General features: G+C 41.7%; 1 pseudogene; it reads left to right on the top strand.

Annotated features, from left to right (window-relative positions):
• The first annotated feature begins 14,204 nt into the window (after positions 1-14,204).
• On the top strand, positions 14,205-14,761 carry LOC148009968 (uncharacterized; annotated as a pseudogene).
• Positions 14,762-15,974: the final 1,213 nt, after the last annotated feature.

Genomic DNA, 15,974 nt, shown 5'->3' with positions numbered 1-15,974 from the left:
CGTTCATGAGGTCTCTAAGGGGCTTGAGATTAGCAGCGAGATTGCCAGTCAACGTGCTTGCCAGATACTCAAGGGTCTTGTAAAATTCTAGCTTCTTGCTAGGGACATGGGAGGGGATAGGTCTAGGTTGGCTGCTTGAGATCCTGGACATCATACAGAGTGGCACTACGGGCTCCCTCCTTGAGACACCTATGATTTTTGCAGCCTATTTGTACATCTCCTCCTCGTATGAGAATGGGAGATCAATGATTATGAGTATGTGCATCCAATCTTGATCTTCATCAAGACAAGGGATGTATTTGGTCAGGGGTTCGTGAGACTTCCTTATTGGTGTGTCACCCCTAAGCATGGTAGAGACAGCATCTAGGTTGATAGGAGTTGTCTTCCAAGTGTCCATCTCAACCTTTACCGCTTCTGTTCGGCTCCCTAGGAACATTAGACCATTGCCCCTGTCTTCAGTGACTCAAGCGTTCTTCATCTAGGGTCATCCTACACTACAAGGGATCGGGCTCATACCCGCGCTCCTAGCCGCACAAAATGACTTGGGAAAAAAAGTGTCGGGCCCGTGTAATAGCGCGCGTATCATCGCGGCCAGAGACATGCGTGTAAAAGCGCGTGTAAACAGTGACAGCCAGTCGCGCGAATACACGACCCCATACACGCGTTCTGCGCAGTTTTGCTGCAAATTTACACGCGAATCTAACAGACTATCCGCGCAAATATACGCGATTTTGACAGATGACACGCGCTTATACACGCGATCGCAGAGGGAAAAAAAAAATCCAGAGAGTGCTTTTGGGTGCCTGGATGCTGTTCCAGCATCCAGCCACCCAAAGGCACTCTCTGGATTTTTTTTTGGTGCATTGCACCATAAAAAAAGAGCGATTTAGATTTCAAGACTCACTCTCTATGAATACACGATTCAATATTACTATCTAAAACTTAATACACGACTCAAGACTCACGATTCAATACATTGTCAATACATGGTACATTTGTGTACAAGGGAGTCCATATGTCAAAATAGCCCATGGCTTTAATTAGGAACAAATATATACAAAGTCAAATAGGGAGCTAGGTGCAAAAAAGCCCATGGCTTCAGTTACAAAATTTTTTTGTACAACCACATCCTACAATATTCTGAAAGCTAATCAGAGGATGATGAGGACCCTGTGCTCTCTCCATGATCAGAGGAGCTCGCATCGGTATGTTCCGATGAGTGGTGCTCGCCTCCACCAGGAGCAGTGGCACGAACATCAGCAGTGGCGGCTGGATCATCAGGGGCAGGAGCATCAGCAGCTTGTGCCTGTTCAAGAAATATACCGTATGTAAGTATACATATATATGCAATTAAATAAACCGAAATCATTCATTTAGAGTTTTCAAGTACCTGTCGACCGTATGGTCTCATGGCCGGGTCAAACTGCGCATCCGTAATACGTCCCTCGTTTCTGAAGATGGCCCACGTGTCACGTCTGCTATTGCGGCGAGCATACCCAGTCTCGTGGGCTGTGGGCCCTCTCCCCATAACCCGTCGCTGTAACATAATCAAGATAGTTTGTAAGATCAAAACAATCATAGAATCAATGAATTTGGCAAACAATCAAATAAAGAGGCAAGTTACTTACGAACTCTGCCTCCCACGACTCGACGCCGCCAGATCCGAAATGCGACGATCCAATGGTCTCCATCTGGATCCGTCGTGCCTCCACATGCTGCCTGCTCTTCACGCCTCCCTCTGCGCGCTTCTTTGCCTCCTTCCACTCGCGTTTGTGGGCAGTGGCAGGTTTCTCACAAGGATAGCCACCCGCAGCTACATTCACCCCATCATCGTACGCGAGTTTCTTAAGGTGAGATCTTTTATTACTTAAGATCTCCCTTATTCGCGTCCTTCCCCATACATCCGAGAATGTCGCTCGTGGGGGATTGGGGTACCGACTATGTACACTATCTAGGACCTCCCTAACTAACCGGCTATCCTGATCTTTAAATTTTACAAAACAGTTTCTATACATGTTTGAAACTACCCCCCGCATATACTCCATCACCTCTTTCCCTCTCGCATCCATGACTACCCCGCCCCTATCCGTAACATCGTAGAAAATCTCTCCCTCCACCTCTCTCGCCTCCTCCGACTCCTCACTGTCTCCTCGTACATGCCTCCCTCCATGCCCTCTCTCACCGCGTGCCCTACTACCCCCCCCACCAAAGCACCCGCCGCATAATCCTCCACTCCCGCTCTCCCTACTGCGGCGTCGGCTCTCATCTGTACTGCGGGAGTAGCCATGACTAGGGGTGGCTGCACGTGACTGTGTACGTGACTGTGGCTGTGAGGGAGCACGTGATGGTGGCCGTGAGCCCTCACGTGACGGTACAGAGGAGGGTGTGAGTGAGTGTGTCCGTGCAGGGGTGTGTCTCCTCGGTGAGCGTGTATGCGCAGGGGTACGTTTCGCCGGACTCGCAGGCGTAGACGGCAGTGGAGAGGCTTGTGTACTTGGGGGCGTGGTGTGACCTGGGAGTCTAGGAGGAGGATGGGCATACATATACTCTGTCAGCTCCACTGGATTAGGATGGCGCCCAAAATGGTTTATCATCTCCATCATCCAAGTGGCGTATGCCCACGGATCGGAGGAAGAGCCTGGATCCATGAAGAATCTGCAAAGCGTCGAAATTCCGCCTCAATGAACCAAGCAAAACATGCATATAAAAAATAAACATATCTCCTACAATATATCTCCTCAATATATCTCCTACAATATATAACCTACAACATATATCTACCATTCTAGAAAATAAACATATCTCTTACAATACCAAACATCGAATTAGTAGAAGATCATAAGCCAAAAGAAGAAGTTCATTTCGAATTAGTGACGAAATTCATGAAAAACAAAAACTCTTTCCTCTATCTTGACGGACATTGTCCATCAAGGGAGAAATGACTAAACACATACACAAGGGTTCCTTCTTCTCTCTTTCCTCTATCTTGACGGATGTCGTTTGTCAATAAATAAATAGTTAAGCACATATACAATGTGTGTGAATTCTATCCTCTGTCGCTTTCAAGTACACATAGCACGGGTGGAAAGAAAGAAAGCGACAGATTTGCCAAAACAAACAAACGACAACCAACCTCTTTGAAAAGTCTTTGAAAAGTGAGTTCGTTGATTCTTGCTTCTCTCTCCCTTTCTGTGTTGTCTGCACCCTTTGCTTCTTTTGGGTAGTCCAAGAGGGAGAAAGAGGGCTTTTGAAAGAAAGAAAGCGACGCAGAAAGAAGAAGAAGAAGAAGTGTTTTGAAAGAGGGCTTTTGAAAGAAAGAAAGCGGCGCGCGCGGTAGGTAAACGCGAAAAGCACGCGTGTAAAAGCGCAACAGAATACATTGTAGACGCGCCTGTACACGCGACACAGAGCCTGTTTATACTTTTTTTAAAAACTGATTGTTCTTGTGTATCCATTGTTTTGTGCATAGGATGTGTATGATTTCACTAAAAACTGATCCTACTTCTGTATTGGTTATTTTGGACATAGCATGTCATCATCCTCTTCAAGCAGTTCTGGTGAGGATGAGACAATGCGTCATCGTGATCGCGACGTGTGGCTGGCACAAAGGATCAAGTGTACGTGTAATCGATGTCAAGGGTGCATTGTACGAGCGCGTCGAATTACATTGAATCACATCTCGATGTATGGAGAATGGATTCAAACAGGTTTAGAGGTGAGAAGATGTGAATTGAAAGTATTAAAATAACTCATGGTGTGCAAATTAATGGAGCGCGTTGTAATATATATACTGTGATTGAAGCAGGATGCAGTACCACACCCTAACATGGTGCCATACGCACGGCGAGAGCATGCAAAGCGTCGACGAGATGATGCTGGAGCTTCGGGATCTGTTGTCGGAGATGAGTGGGAAAGGGATGACAATAGCCCTGCACCCCACGAAGTTCAAGTGCAAATCCATAGCAGAGCTCATGTCATGGCATTCCTCGCATCGATCGGATGATGGCATGTGGAGAATTCCTGCAGACACTCCTGCTTGGAAGCATATTGAAGATGAGTGGCCCAGCTTTAAAACAGAGCCCAGAAACTTGAGACTTGGCCTAGGTATGGATGGAGTGAATCCGTTTGGTTTCAAGAGCACCGCATACAGCGTGTGGCCGGTTGTGTTGGTGAATTACAACCTTCCACCATCAATGGCGATCAAGAAGGGACATCTTATGTTATCCCTTCTGATTCCAGGGAAACATAAAGTCAAGCATATGGATGTTTATCTTGAACCGTTGATTGATGAGTTGGAGGAACTATGGAGAGGTGTTGCGGTAGTGGACATTAGTAGGCCTCCCTCCTCTCGACACTTCGACTTAAAAGCAGTGTTGATGTGGACAATGCATGACTTTCCAGGATACAGCGATTGTTCTGGTAAGAATTCTAACTACCTCCCGACTCTAATACTACTAGCTATATCAATTATAACTATTGACTTTATTATTCTAACTTTTTTTTTATTTTAACAGGTTTGAGGACATCGGGTAAACATGCATGTCCTATATGTGGCCCTTCATTGGTACATGAGTATGCTGATGGTTTGTGTAAGACCATATTCGATAATCATCATCGATTTCTCCCATCAGATCACCCTAAATATGCTCCTAGTAAGAGGAACATTCATCCACAGACACTTCGTGCAAAAGATTGGAAGCGTATTTGGGAGTCTTCAAATGTTCTTCCTCCAGATGGCATGAACAGGTACATCTCCATTGTTTTCAATCTTGTTTTGTGTAGTCTCTAAAGTTGGAATAAAGATGACAGTCTGCAATCCCTTGTGTAGGTACTCCATTTTTTTCCGGCTACCATATTGGACCCATCTCAAGATCAACCATCTTCTTGATCCCATGCACATCTTCAAGAATGTGGGATCTAGTATTTGGGAACATGTTATTGGTAAAAGAGACAATGTTAGCGTACGGGAGGACTTGCAGGTCGCAGGACGTATGCGTCAAGCTTGGCCACGAGAGGAGGGTGGGCACGTTCGTCTTCCACCTGCTCCCTGGATTATATCAAAGAAGGAGGAGAAGTAGGTAAAGCAAGCCATCACCACTTTGCGTACTCCCACTGGATGCATGAGATCGTTGAAGGGAGCGTTTACAACCACTAAGAAAAGAGGGGTTGAGCAACTACATGGGTTGAAGTCCCACGATTGGCACAAGATGCTCCAAGTAAGTGTTTTCCAATTATTGTAGGTTGAAATTAAATTTTGTAATGCCCTAACCCAAATATACATGTGCTCTTATGTGCGCAGTTCATACTACCTACTAGCATCAACCATTGTGCAGACAGGAGTTTGAAAAGATGTATTTATAAGATGGGCGAGCTTGTGAGGTATGTAAATCCCATGTAAGATCACCCTTCATTATACCTTGCAAAATGAATGTGCATGAGGTATAACGTACTGTGCATTTATTTTTCAGATATGTTAGTTCCAAAGCAATTGATCCAGCCACATTGGATGATGCGCGTGTTATGGCAGTGGAGGTGGTTTGTATGGTAGAGGAGACTTTTCCGCGAACCATTCTCACAAGTCAACTACATCTCATTGTGCATTTAGTGGATGAAATTGCTTTATGTGGCACTGTGCATGCCCGTTGGATGTTCTTCCTAGAGCGCTTCATGAAGACCTTAAAAGACTTTGTGAGGCAAAGTGCAAGGCCCGAAGGAAGCATGGCTGAGGGTTGGTTGATACAAGAGTCTCTTGTATATATATCAGAATTTCTTGATCAGGTGGATAGCTCTTTGCCGCGACTATGGAGCAATGAAGAGGACTTGAGGATGACGTCTATTGTGCCTCAAGGAAAAGGACAGAGCAAAGTAACTGAGAGAACATTGATTGATGATCTTAATTTCACTTGCATCCTTAATAGTGATGTGATGAGCAGATGGGTTACAAGATACGAGGATGCAAAGACAAAAAGGCAAGCAGACAGAGCTCTCTTTCGGAGGCAACATGGCTCTCGTAAGGCGTACCCTAAGCATCTAGCAACACTTCCGAATGATATTCATGTTGATTGGTTGCATGAGGAAATGGAGAGAGCAGAGAGAGATGAGGGGCTGCATATCACGGCGGAAGAATGGGAGTATGCACGAGGATGCATGTTAAAGGTACATAGAACAAATGTAAATTTGCATTCTTTGTAAGTGATTGGCTTTTCATATTTATTCACATTAATTGCTTACATAGATATTGCTTATATTTTGGTCCAGTGCACTATGTTCAATGCTATATGGTGTGAAGGCAAGCATTTTCGAACACAAAGAATAGATGAAAAGAGGAATACACAAGATTGCGGTGTCATTAGTAGCTTTGAGGGAGCCAATGGAAAAATTGATGATTATTGTGGCACAATCCAAGACATATACAGACTTGACTTTCGCCGCTTCTTTGTGTATGTTTTGGATGTCAAATGGCAAATGAACGTGGTGGAAAAAGGGCCTAACGCAACGATAAAACGCCATGCAAGTGGCTATGTAACTATTGACTCTACAAAGTTTTGGCAAACAAAGAAAGATAGGCTCGTATTGCCACAACAATGTGAGCAGGTATGCATTTTTTTACAAATGTGTTTCATGTACATATATATCTAAGCTCGCGCACCCCTTGACTTTTGATATGCTAATTAATTAATGAATTATGTGTATTTGAGCAGGTTATCTATCTGCCAATGGTGCATGACAGTAAATGGTGGTATGTCATCCCTATTGCACCACGTTCCAAAGTAATGTATAATACATTCACTGATATGGAGCATATGGAGGATGTGGCAAGCCGCAAAGAAGATGATGTCGAACATGCCAATGTAGATGATCATGATAATGAGGATGAGCGTGCCATTTCTCATGATCATGAGGATGACCCTTCCATTGAGGATGATGGTGATGATGATGAGAATGATCAAGGCATCGGTACCATTATCAATGGGCAAAATAGCGATAGTAGAATAAATTTAATCGTAGCCTTACAAATTGATCAAATGGATATTGATGTTGATCGTTTGGCAAGGATGGATCTTATTGAAGATGAGATCGAACCCTAACCAATCCATCACTGTATTGTTCCAAATTCATGACATTTCTATTGTATACTTTGTCTTTCAATAACCATATGAAGATATATTTTTCAATATATTACGTTGTTGTAAGTGCATGTAGTGGGATTTTGTAATGGTTTGTAAACACTGCAATGCACAATGACATTTTTAAAACTTAATGGTTTTCTGTTTTGAAAAGAAATGGATTTCTGTAGTTAGGCTCTGTGTCGCGTGTAACAGAGCGTGTATTATGACAGACTTAACGCGCAAATACACGCGCCCACACATGCAATTATACACGCGCTGTTACATGCATGTATACACGCGCCCGATATTGCTGTAAGTATAAACGACCATACACGCGCCCGTAACTTTTCGCGTGTAATGGACGCGTGTATGGCGGCATTGTGTTGTAGTGCTAGCAACATGTCATAGTCCACTCCCTTCATGACAATGATGAACACCACAATCTTCACTGGCCAATTTTTTAAGACTCCAAATGGCCTTACTTTCATTCCATTAGCTAGAGTAACATTGAACCTAGCGGTTTCAACGGGCGGATTTCTCCAAGCCTGGAGCACAATATGGCTCAACACACTTACTCTCGCCCCGGTATCGACAATTCCCTAGGGCTAGGATAGGTAAGACTACGTGCGTTTCAGTGCCTTCCCAAAAGGCATTAACATATAGTGACTTTAGCTTTGAGTCTAGTGTTAAGCTGGGTATCTGCATGATTGCATCATGATCCTACAAGTCAGTGGTAGCATGCTCCACTGGTTCTTCCACCCAGTGTTTCAATTCCTGCCATAGCATGGGGTGCTATGTGAGGAGGTCTCCCAAACTTAGGGTCACTGGGGTGGTCACTAATGTCATGAGGAGGTTGTTGGTTGCTTGCCTCTCTCCTAGTTTTTTGCATCTTAGCCATGGGTCTTGACTGACCAGTCGGCCCGTGGCGTCTAAGTTTGGCTTAGGTGGCACCGCATGTGGCATGGGTGCATCTCTCAACCTTGGTTGTGCTGGTGAAATTGCCATGCTTACACTAGAGAGGTTCTTGATCTCATTCTCCAAGATAGGTTCAGCATCCTTAAGGTGCTCTTGGGATTCTTTTACCCACTCCTTGACTTTGGCTATTGCCTCGAGTTGGTGCCTAGGATGGGGATACTCCCCTACCTTGGCACTCCCTTTCTCTTTTGTCTTTGGAGCGGTAGTTTCTACCACTGCATCCATGACCTTCTGGCCAATCACTAGCATTGTCGCACCCTTAATCTTAAGAGTGACCCTTGCGTCAGTCTTTTTCCTCCTTCTAAGTTCTTATCATAAGTTTTTATGTATTTATGATAAGTTTTGTGTATTTAAAATTGAGATCTTAGAATAATTAATACGCCTTGAAGTTTTTATGTAAACATATTAATAACAAATTTGATGTTGTCATGAATTAGGTTTAATCATGTCGTCGTCGTCACCTAGTGCGGTGCATGCTAATGAGTCAACGAGCACATCCTCAAGTGAGGATGAAACATTACGTCTTCATAATCGAGATGCATGGCTACAATGAAAAATTAAATGCATGTGTGATCGTTGTCCAAGGTGTATTTTTCGAGCACGTCGAGTTGCAATGTCACACCTCAGTATGTATGGAGAATGGTACCGAGAAAAATCACCATTATTCATTGTTCTTAACACTAAGATTGCTAGTCTATGTTACTCAATATATATCAACGTACATGTAACTCCCTTTTATGGTTGAGCAGGATGCGGTGCCACATCCTCAGATGCTCCCTCCCGGGAGTCGAGAGGCTGCAAAATGTCGACGTGAGGAGGTAGAGTCTTCAAGAAGAGTGGAGACTGACGACCATGATAGTAGCCCTCATGAAATGCCCCATCAAGTTGTAGAGGATGAGATTTTGGACAACATGGTACACGATCTATTTTCGCAACCAGTTTGGGGAGAAGGTCACTCTACGAAGCCAGATGACCCACTATATGTAGCGACATCTACTCCGTTATATGAAGGTTGTACGTACTCCGTTCTTCGTGCATCCCTCAAGATACTTAACTTGCAAACAATTTATGGATGGAGTAATGTCAGTTTGAATGTGTTATTGAAGTAGGTATCAATTCAGTTTTGCTTATGAATTATAATATTAATTGTTTCATTTTGAAATCAGACACAAATATATGTTGGTGGTTTTTAAACTCACTTTTAAAAATATATGCAGGTTATTATCACAAATGCTTCCAAAAGGAAACAAATTGCCAGCTTCTAAAAGAGAGCAAGCAAGACATTACTTGACATCTCTGGGAGGCCTCGATTATGTCAAGATCCATGCATGTGTCAATGATTCTGTCTTATTTTGTGGGATTCATGAGTTCACACAAGAGTGTCCTGTTTGTGGTGAATCAAGATACGAAGTGGAGATGAAGTAAATGGATGTGCCTCGTAAGGTTTTGCGATATTTTTCGATTGTTCCACGTATTCAACTTATGTTCAAGTGCAAGTCTATTAGAAAGCTCATGTCATGGCATGCTAGTCATAATTCAAGTGATGGAAAATGGAGGATCCCTGCAGACACACCGGCATGGCAACATATAGACAATTTGTGGCCCGTTTTCAAAGAAGAGCCAAGAAATTTGAGACTTGGTTTAGGTATGGATGGAATCAATCCATTTGGCATCAAAAACACATCATATAGTGTATGGCTAGTGGTATTGGTGAACTATAATATTCCTCCATCCATGGCAATTAAAAAGAGACATGTAATGTTGTTCCTTCTGATTCCTGAAAAGCACAAGGTAAAAAACATGGACATTTACTTAGAGCCTTTGATTGAAGAGTTAGAAATGTTATGGGAAGGTATTGAGGTGCAAGATACAAGCACATCTGCATCCTCTAGAGATTTCACGTTGAAGGCCATGTTGTTGTGGACCATGCATGACTTTTCAGGATATGGAGAGTGCTTAGGTACATGTATATAACTTTATATTTGAAATTCAAGACTTGAATCAATTGCATGTTATTAATTCACTTGTTTGTTCAAGTTTAACCACATCAGGATATCATGCATGTTCTATTTGTGGTCCCTCTCCAGTTACCTCTAGGCCGGCACGTTTAAAGAAGTTTATCTATGGCAATCATCATTGATTTATTCCTATTGACCATCCAAAATATGTTCTCCCTACTAATGAAATGACTCCACAATCTCTAACCATTCGAGATTGGAAGGAGAGATGGCTTAATGCCGATAGCCACCCTCCACTCGGCATGAGTCGATAAGAAGTATATTTCTCTCAATTGACTTTAAAGTATTTAGCATGATGAATTGTTTACATAATATATTGTTTGTTTGTTAGGTTCTCTATATTTTTTCGTCTTTCGTATTGGACTGAACTCAAGATCAATCACGTGCTGGACCCCATGCACATATTCAAAAATGTTGTATCTACATTATGGGATCACTTGATAGGGGCTTATGATTCAGTCAATGTAAGGGAGGATTTATGTAACATTGGTCGCATGAGACGAGCCTGGCTATGCATTGGACCCAGAGGAAAGATTGAGCTACCCCATGCACCTTGGATGTTGTCAAAGAACGAGGAAAAAATAGTGAAGGAACAAATATGTAGCTTTCAAACACCCATAGGATGTATGAGATGTCTCAAGGGAGCCTTCATAAAGAAAAGAAAAGAGGTGTGGAGCAACTATCTAGTTTGAAGTCCCACGATTGGCACAAAATGATTCAAGTAAGGGTATCTCTAACCATGAATATAGTAATTAGTGGAGTAACTATGTGTAAACTTTGGGGTATGATGACTTTTTTCTCAACTAATCATTTGACCTATGAATATTATTTACATTCAGTTCGTACTTCCTACTAGCATATCCCATTGTGTATCCAATGATGTACATGATATCATTTACAAGATGGGAGAGCTTGTGAGGTGTGTATACATTGTATTTTTTTCATTATATATTGTATACATCATGTAGTGAACCTCTTTGAATTTCTACACAAAAATAAACAATTGTCAAATACATCCTGACATATATGTGAGCTCGAAGAAAATTGATCCAAACACATTGCAAGATGCTCGAGTATTATCTGTTGAGGTGGTTTGTTTGGTGGAGGAAATTTTTCCTCACTCCATTTTGACTACTCGATTACATTTACTCATACATTTGATTGATGAGATTGCACTTTGTGGGGCAGTTCATGCAAGGTGGATGTTTTTTCTTGAGCGCTTCATGAAAACCTTGAAAGATTTTGCGAGGCAAAAAGCACGGCCTGAGGGAAGCATGGCTGAGGGTTGGTTAGTGCAATCATGCCTTGTTTATATCTCTAAATATCTTGCTAAAGTGGACCCCTCTCAACCAGGACTATGGAAAGACGATGAAGACTTGAGAATGACCTCTATAATATCTCAAGGAAAATGAATGAGTAAAGTGCTAACAAAAGAAGAACTTCGTAAGTTAAATAGTTTTTGTGTGCTCAATAGTGATGTAATGAGCAAATGGTTGACACTATATAATGAAGCGAGGGCAAGAAGAAAAAGCAAAAGACAAGCATTTCACACCAAATATGGATGTAATGTCTCATTTCCAGATCATCTAAATGTGCTTCCACGTGATATTGATATGGATTGGTTACATGAGGAAATGGAGAGAATGGAAAAAGAGGAGGAAATTAATATATCTCAAGAAGAGTGGGAATACGCACGAGGTTGCTTATCAAAGGTGAGACATACTATCAATTAATTTGTTTCTAGTTATATTTTATATAATAAATTGACATGTTTGATCTTGATCTTTTACTACTAGTGCACATTATTCAATGCTATTTGGTATGAGGGTAAACATCTTCGAACTCAACGTATAGATGAAAAGAGAAATACCAAGATTGTGGTGTCCTTGCTCACTTGGAGGATGCCAATGGTACCATGGAAGGTTATTGTGGCTTGATCCAAGATATTCTGAAGCTTGACTTCAGACGATTCTTTATATGTGTACTGGATGTGAAGTGGTTTAAAGAAGTGGTAACAAATGGTGAGCATTGCACAATCAGATGTCATCCAAATGGCTTTGTAATCATTGACTCTACAAAATTTCACCAAAACAAGAATGACACATTAGTACTACCTCAACAATGAGAGCATATATATATATGTAAAAGCTAATATTTTTATATCTACACATGTGATACATATACACAATATAATAAGTATTTAAGTTTCTTGCTTTTGTTTTTCAAATACAGGTTGTATATCATCCAATGGTAAACAATAACCAATGGTGGTATGTCATCCCTATATCTAATCATTCAAAACCAATATATGGTAATATTACCAATATACAGATAGCAAATGACAATCCAACAATTAATGATGATGTACATGATGACACCATAATGGATGATATGCATGATATAGTACAAGATGAACCTCGCAAGGATATTCAAGGAAATGCAGAAGAGGATAGTAATGTGGTTGATGATGATGAAGTTATTGAGCAATATAGCAACACATCTGATAGTGGGATAGACTTATTTGTTTCGTTACCTCTTGGTAACATAGACCTAGAAGTAGATAGTTTAGCAAGGGTTGATCTCATTGAAGATGAGATGGATCTGTAACATACTTAATTCGCTTAATGATTCAATGTGTATTCTTAATTCTATGGAAAATATCATACGCACATGGAGGAATTGCCATTCATTAGACAGTAATGCAAAACTAATTATTAACTCTAGTTTTTTTATTATATTAAGTCCAATTTCAAGTGGTTAAATAATTATGCGTCTACAAATGTGTCTATATTCGCGTCTATCTGCGCGGCAATATAGACGCAAAATTCACGTCTATTTACACGCTCTTTTACATGCGCATATAGAGGCAATGATAGACGCGCCCGACTTTGTGCGTCTATCATGCACATCTATGCCTCGTTTCTATTGTTGTGGTGACTCCTACGACGAATTTCAAGGCATGGATGTGCACATGAAATGTGAGAGTTCAATCTGGGGCTCATAGGATTGGTGATGTGATCAGAGCCCTTTTCAGTTCCTCATATGAGCGTTGGCATTCCTCAATCCATTCAAATATGATCAATATCTTGTATAAAGGTCTAGCAATCAATGCATAGTTCAACATGAACCATCGATAATACCCTATATGTCCTAAGAAGCACTGAATACCCTTGAAATCAGTTGGGGATGGAAGATCGACAATGGCCTAATCTTGAGAAATCTATGGCAATGCCATTTTTTGACACCATGTGCCCTAGGATACATCCATGCTTCACCCAAAATTGGCAGTTCAAGGGGTTCAACAAGAGACAATACAGTCGACATCTTTCAAAGACCGCTTAGAGTCTATCTAAGTGTTCTCACCAAGTAGAGTGAATACACAAGTCGTCCACGAAGACCTCTAACTCCTTCCTCATCATGTCTTTTAATATTATACACATCAATCATTGGAAGGTGGCTCACACGTTGGTCAACCCCCAAAGGGCATGACTATGTAGCCAAATATGCCCCATTCAGTGGTAAATGAGATTTTATGCCTATCGTTAGGATGTACTTGCACTTGATTGTATCCAGAGAAGCCGTCCAAGAAATTGTAGGCCTCCTTACTAGTCACTCCCTCGAGCGTGTGCTCAATGTATGATAGTGGGTAATTATCTCTCTTTATAGCCGCGTTTACCTTCTTGTAACTGACACACACCCTAATCCTTCCACTCTTCTTTAATACGATGACTATCTATGTGATTTGGTGGTCAGTAATGCAAGCTAGATTTAAGATCATCAACTTCAAAGTTCTAAAGACTCTTTGAAAGAATTTTATGGTCGCAACATCTTCAAAGCTAATTATTCATAGAAAACTCATGAGAATACTACATTTCCATGTAAGTTAAAGGCATAGTTTATTGCAAATTTAATTACAAAAGGTACATTAGAGCTCTAGCTAGGATTGTAAGAAGTGTACCTGCCCATTAGATTTCAAAGCTCTTAAAGACGTCCATTCTAAGGTTTATAAGAGGGGGAAAGGAAATGAATTGGAGGAAATTTAGAAAATTAGAAAAAGAACAAGGCCGTGGCATGATGTCAAGAGGAAGAAGGGGAAAATGTCATGATTTGGAGTGGTGAGCTCATTGATGACATACCACATGGGCATGGAGTTGCTAACTACACAAATGGAGACACATTCGAAGGTACATATGGCATGGGAAAGAAGCAAGGGCATGGTGTCTACAAGGTTGCAAATGGGGCAGTTTATGATGGACAATATAGTACTAATCTTAAGGAAGGTCTTGGAGTACAAAAATATCCCGACAATAGCTCATATGATGGATCTTGGAAATCTTGTAAAAAAGAAGGCTGTGGGATTTATATATATGCAAATGGTGATATGTATCACGGTGATTGGTTTGATAATAAAAGACATGGTGTGGTTATGTACATATTATTTCAAAGAGAGCATGAGCCAGTATTGTGGAACTTGGGTTGTTGGAAATTTGGGTCATGGGGAATGGGTACTCAGAAATGGAAACTCTTATGAAGGCCAATTCATATAAAACAAACCACAATGTCTTGGCAAGTTCAAGTTCTTTAAGACTAATAAATGTCCTACATGGAGAATATGCAAATGAAAAGTGGGGATCAAGGGATCTAATCTCAATGCCATAAGTGTGCACTTTGTATAAGCAATATAAGCAATGGAATGTTAGAATTTTTTGATAAGGTCATCTGAAGAGTTGGTTATTTCCACGGAATCGTTGTCTCTAGAGAGGAAGAGAAGACCGACAATAGGTAGAGAACCTCAATTCTTGTACGTGTTACCATGTCTAATAATGAAGATGATGAGCAATAGGAAGAAGGGGGCGCCATGCTGAAGATGCTATTGACAAAGTTATGCAATCTAACCATTTGAGGAAACAGATATGTGGGTTGTTTTTGAGTAGAAAGAGGATACTCAAGGTTATATAAAAGAGAGAGAGAGAGAGAATAATCTCTTTTCATATCGCTATTTTCCTTCATCATCAAGCTCTTCATGTTCCCCGTCCAGTTTTTATGGCAACCGTTGGAGAGAGAGAGGACCGAGGAGATCGAAGCCGAAGGTGATTGGAGGCGGTCGCCAGAGAAGGGGGGGAACATCATCAGTTCGCATTGAAGAGAGAGGGAGATTACCACCACCAAACTGCCTCGTCTTTGTTTCTTGCATGCAGAGTTTCTTACTCGTCGACTTCTTGAAGCTTACGCGATTTTGAGGGGCGGTTCCTCATTGACGGTTCACGAGGGTTGGACTCCGTCTCAATCTGGTCAAGGAGGGAGAGGGAATGCTTGGTGTTGTTGTCTCCTTTGCTACATTTTTTTGTGAGAAGGGTGAGGAGGCGCACCCTTCAAAGACTCCATGGCCTAAACCTCAGAGAGAGAGAGAGAGAGTGTGTGTGTGTGTGTGAGAATGGAGGCTGAGGCCAACCCGGCAAGTTGCCTGGTGCTGCTGCTCTTGCTCCAAAATCTCAGAAAAGAGGCGCACAGGCAAAACGACACAAGATAAAAGTGGACAAAGAATCCATGTCCAGAAGAAGTTCGAGGGAAGAAGACACTTCTTATTCTGACTGAATAAAATTCCTGATGAGAAGCATGTAGAATTAGAGAGAGGCATCCATGATCCGTCCATCTCAGACTCTCCACAATGCATTGGTGGCGGGGTGCTGTGTGGTGCTGATGATGCTGTGATTGCCATGGCACTACATGATAATATGAAGTTGTGCTACTGATTGCTGGTCTCAATGGAATTACTGTTTGTCATGTAATTGCCATTGACATTGTGCACTCCTACATATATCGCTTATGGGGACTTTGAGTGAGTATCAACTTTGCATAAATATGCTACGGC

Source organism: Lygodium microphyllum, chromosome 30 (assembly GCF_053477565.2).
Source record: "Lygodium microphyllum isolate KBCC chromosome 30, Lygodium_microphyllum_v1.1.10, whole genome shotgun sequence".
Taxonomy (NCBI): Eukaryota; Viridiplantae; Streptophyta; class Polypodiopsida; order Schizaeales; family Lygodiaceae; genus Lygodium; species Lygodium microphyllum.
This window is presented reverse-complemented; position numbering and strand designations above follow the sequence as displayed.